Raw genomic sequence first — 5,135 nt, forward strand, 5'->3', positions numbered from 1 at the left:
AAGCTGTAAACAATCACCTACTGTCGAGCAAATTATCAAGACTGCAGGGTGACAGACAATAGAGAGAGAGAGAACGAACTTTTAAAAAACTAAATAAGTAGACAAGAAAAACTGTTGTCTTATGGTCATCGGTTGAATATATCAATGAGAACACTTACTACTGTAAATGGAAGTCGATGTTCTCACATTTATACAGATTCCAAGCGTGCGCGCCAACACACACACACTTCTGTCTTCATCATTGACAATACAGAGAGAGAAGGGAGGAGACGGTCGGGGAGCCAGGCCTACAAAGTCTGACAAGCAGCTGACAGAGCCCCAGACTTACACAAGCCTCTTCCTTCTGTCAGCCCCCCTGTCAGCCCTCGCTGTCAGTGAGTCTCGGAATAAAACAAATCCTCAGACAAGACATTAAACTCATAGCTGCGGCCATTTCGGTTCTCTAGTGTTTCCTGGAGCCACCGCTTCTTCACGCCCGTCACCTTTTTTTTTTCTTTCTTTTTTTTTCTTTCTTTTGTTTTGCACGACATAGATTGAAATTACAGAAAGTGCAATTAATATGTTGCAATCAAGTGGTGATGCTACACACTACTCACAACACACACTACTATACACTCCGTTGAATACCACCACTTCTTTTCTCTTACATTCACACAAGATTAAAAAAAGAAAAAAGACAAAACGTGAAAGAAAGAAGGAAGCCTCGTGCATTGTGTGGCTGTTGCCATGTTATCATTACCCCCTCTAGCGGCAGACGACGTTAATAGAGGAAAGGGTGATAACCCTCAGAAGCTGGGCGAGCCCTGGGAGCGGTGTAGACGCCAGGTTTGTAAACTACCTCCACCACTTACAGCTGCTCAGTGACGTAACGCAGCAAGAGCGACAACTGCCTCGGCCTCCTCAACATGTCACTCTACCTCCCTCCTTCCCCATCCCACCCTCCTCCAGCTCACGTCTGTTCTCGCTCTCGCTGTGAGATTGGTTAAATAATAAGTAAATAATTAAAACAACTGTCGAAAGTCGCGATGGTGTGATGTTTGTCCCGTCCTTTGGCATCTCTTGTGTACCACACCTGAACGAACGACCACCTCAAGCACGCTGTGACGTCACGTGACAGGAAGACAGGAGTGAGCAGTGTTGGCAACTCGTGCATCTTTGTTTCTTACCTCAATAAACAACACTTTGCTACGCACGCAAAGGCACAAGACAACCACGGTGTGTGTCGCCAGACCGCGGACGTCACAGCACAGGTCGAGAGGTCAGCATTACCGTGTTACGTCACGACACAGGTCCAGTGGTCAGCGTTAGCATGTTACGTCACAGCATAGGTCGGGAGGTCAGCGTTACCACGTTACGGCACGGCACAGGTCGAGAGGTCAGCATTACATTGTTACGTCACGGGTCACACGGGGATCTGGCCGTTGCTATCAACAAATGAGAAAGTTTTACAGGACGGACTGTATAACAACTAACGGGTGGAGGAGGAGGGTAGGGGGATGGCATAACCCTACCTGACAAGCTAGAAGCTTGGGTAACGGGTTTACCCACGAGAAGGGCAAGAAATAAAGGGGAGGGGGCGAGGGGAAGAGGCGGGAGGGGTGAGAGCTGCTGTAGGGATGTGAGGGGCGTACATCAGTGACACGGAAGCCAGCTGTCGGCCTTTGTCTTAACTTCCGTGTGACGCGCTGCACCCTGGGAGCCAACACGCGCGCGACACATACGCGTTGGTGCACGTGCTTGAGAGGACATGACACGTATTCCAGCCATTTTCAGAATAATTCAACATTCAACGACTGCTTCTACTAAAGTACTAAAGTAGTTCCAGAATTACATTCGAGATTTTTGTGGTAGTGGTTGTTGTCTGGTTTTGTTTTTATTATGTGTTGTTGGTTGGGCGGGTATCGTGCTATTCCAGTCTTCCTTGTTATCTGATTTTTGTTATATTATTGTGTTATTACATCATGGTCGTGCTAGTTAGTGATGTACGCTGGGTCTGTATCGTTGTGTCGTGTGTCATGTGTCATGTGTGTGTGTGTGATGGGTGCCTGGCCCTCCACTCCCTTCCTCCCGCACGTGTCCTCACGTCTCCTGACGGTCGGCTGTGTGTCGCTGGTCACTGGGTGATGTGGAGGCAAACCTGTTGGTCTACATGCCGACATGTTTGTCTTGACATGTTTTCCCGTCGAGCCCCGCGCCGGCCACACTACGCCGCAGTGTCTACAAGTGTGCGCCAAGCACTTCCCTGCATTCGCACCTCCCGCCCCTTCCACCTCCCCCCCACACACCACACACACCCAGCCCCCTTCGTTCTATCGGTGATTCGCCCAACCTGAATCCTGCTTCTCTCTTTTTCTCTCTCTCCCCCTCCCCTTCCTCCCGTCACAGCGCCTGGAAGAGACACAGGTGATAAACTCGCGGCAGTCGCTGTCAGGCCGCGCGGCGCCAATGGCGGCAGTATCGCCGCCCGACTCCGCAATTCCTGTTGAGATTAAGTTCCGCAACTCCTGCCGCTTTGTACACCCGCAAAAGAAAACACAAGAGTCAGCTCGCTGCAAGACCGAGCGAAAAGTTGGTTTTTTCTCTGAAGGAGGGAACAGGTAGACAGTTGTCTCCCCACCACCCCCGCACCCCCACCCCACTGGCCGGCCTGCTGGATGGATTTCCATGTCGATGCGCGGCTTGTCGTCGAAGGTGTTGCAACATATTGTGACTTGCCCTTGTGGGTCTGACAGGGGACCACAGCTACAGTCTCGCGCATCTGGGGAGACGGTTTCCTCAGGTGACGGTTAGCACCTCGTTGCTCGCCTCATCCTCGTTGTTGTGACGTACAGTAATCTCGTAACGCACCTCGGTAATCACCGGCGGCATCGCAAGAGGAAGACAAACAAAGGTAGGTCGGAGAGAATTTTTGCTGTCTTACCAATTGGCCTGTGTACAAATTATTTACACTAGTTGCTGCGCGCTGGATGGGCCGACAGAAATGATGGGATGGGTACAGGTGAGACAACTGAGACTAACACACACCTGGCTGTTTGTACAGGTAGCAAGTATAATCGCTTACTTGGTATTTCACACAAATGTTAGGTTGGCGACAGTCAAGAGGAAAACACTGACAAAATAAAGGCAGTGAAGCTAGTAATAGCAGGTGATACACTCGCTGAACTTACCTTTTTGAAAGGCTAAGGTTCTGTGTGCGCGCGTGTGTGTTTCAACGTGTGTGTGTGTGCGCGTGTGCGACTTATGGAGTCGTGTGGTCATGGTGTTAATATCTTGATAAAAGTGTTTCTAAGCTGTTTGATTTTAATTTCTTCTTATACAATTATTACTGCTTTGTACCTACTTATGCCAGTCATAAGTAATTAAATAAATAGTAGTGAAAAGTTTGAAAAATCTATTTCAAGTAGAGAAATTTGGGTGAATGAAAATTCAAAATTACTAATAAAAATCTAAATCTTTAATAATAATAAATGAAACAGAAAGCCGACACAAAGCGCGTGTCCGTTCCAGAGAGCAGGAGACAAAACAAAGCATCTTCACAATACCGATAGAAAATATAACTGCCATTTGCTGACTCTCACTTTTTGAGTTACACAGTTATCATCTACAACACGGTGTAAACAGGATATAAGCCGTTTGTCCCCGGTAAATTAAAAAAAGTTCCTTTCTGTCATACATCATATACATATATATATATTTCAGTCTGAAATAAGCGTTCATTTTAGCCGCGATGAAAGGTTTGTACATAATCCCATTGTGTGATTTATTTATTTTGTAACCATCATACTTTCACTGTCTGCACACGTTCCTGGCATCAAACAAGCACAAACTAACTCCTCCAGTATTTTTGAGTAAGAAATAATCTTGTTTAGAAAACACTAATCGATCAAACTGTGCTCACCAGCACCAAACTGAGGTTTATCTTATTTACTTATTTGTTTGCAGTAAAAAAATTTATGCGAGAACAAACATTCAAACATCCATATTTCTATTTTTTAACTTTTTGTTGAAAGTTACAGGAGATTTTTTGTTCAACTTAAAGCAATATCGGCATCATCTAGCCGTAAAACAGCACTCTCCTTCCTGACATATAAAAGTTATCTCGGTTTGTAAGATAAAACATCGTTTATGGCTCACATCAGCCACAACCTGAGTCTGTCAGGAAATGTTTCTGCTTTTTACATGATTTACATCTTTGTCGCCGATCTGAACTCTCCTGTAGACCCTGCTCCTCACTTCTTTGAAAAAATCTTCTGAAGCTTGTGAGTAAATGTGTGTGTGTGTGTGTGTGAGGCTGTGTGTGTGGTGTGTGTGTGGTGTGTGTGAGAGAGAGAGAGAGAGTCTGTGTGTGTTTGTGTGTGTGCATGTGTGTGTGTTTTCTGGGCGCTCTCTTGTTTACTAGTGTGGTAGAGAATGAGATTTCACACTTCCACAACTCCCGCAAGCTAGACTACATCCGCTACCCCCGTCTCTCTATGCTATTTTTATTTTATATATATATAGCACTGGGCTTACTTCAAATAATGATGCAAATTGTTTTTCTCTTATCCAATAATAAAAGATGAGGTAACTGAATAATGTCACTTTTTCAACTTCTCCATAATAATTAAATGTTTACTTGATCCTTCGCTCTCCCTCTCACTCACACACACACGCATACTGAGAGGAGGATTTAGCAAGAGGCGCTTATGTTGAATTACTCCGTTAATCTTTGCAATTTGACCATGTGACCAAACTGACCAGTTCTTGGAGCTGTAACCTACCATACCTTTTCACATAGATACGTGACGTGTGCACCACATAGTTTTTTTCCCCCACTAAAAGTCAACTTATGTGGCAAAAAACGCAAAACTTTTCTCTAGGTTTTTCTCCTTCAGACCCTTTTTCCATTGCCCTCAATCTCCCCCAGACAAGAATACACCAAGCAAGTGCAAAGAACTCACCTTGTCCTGCTCTCACTTGCTTTCCCTCAATATGCTCGTGGATTTGTCGTTGTGACAGATGGATGTGTGGGGATTACGAGTTTTGCCTCTTTATGCCCCCGTGTCTTGTAAAAAGGAGGGCTTCCACACGGCGACGCATAATACTCAGTGTTGCACTCCTCAGGCAAAACACACACACCTCAACGCAATCTCCGC

The 5,135-nt window shown here is 45.7% G+C and overlaps 1 protein-coding gene across 2 annotated transcripts in view; it reads left to right on the forward strand.

Annotated features, from left to right (window-relative positions):
* Nucleotides 1-2,417: 2,417 nt before the first annotated feature.
* Nucleotides 2,418-5,135, forward strand: part of LOC112557271 (homeobox protein Hox-A3a-like) — a 43,916-nt gene continuing 41,198 nt past the window's right edge. The window contains exon 1 of one of the 2 annotated variants that reach the window (XM_025227026.1): nucleotides 2,418-2,890. The gene's annotated coding sequence lies outside the window, so the exon portion shown is untranslated. The remainder of the gene's footprint in view (nucleotides 2,891-5,135) is intronic. The other variant, XM_025227027.1, reaches the window with a different exon arrangement.

This window comes from Pomacea canaliculata, linkage group LG2 (assembly GCF_003073045.1).
Source record: "Pomacea canaliculata isolate SZHN2017 linkage group LG2, ASM307304v1, whole genome shotgun sequence".
NCBI classification, from domain to species: Eukaryota; Metazoa; Mollusca; class Gastropoda; order Architaenioglossa; family Ampullariidae; genus Pomacea; species Pomacea canaliculata.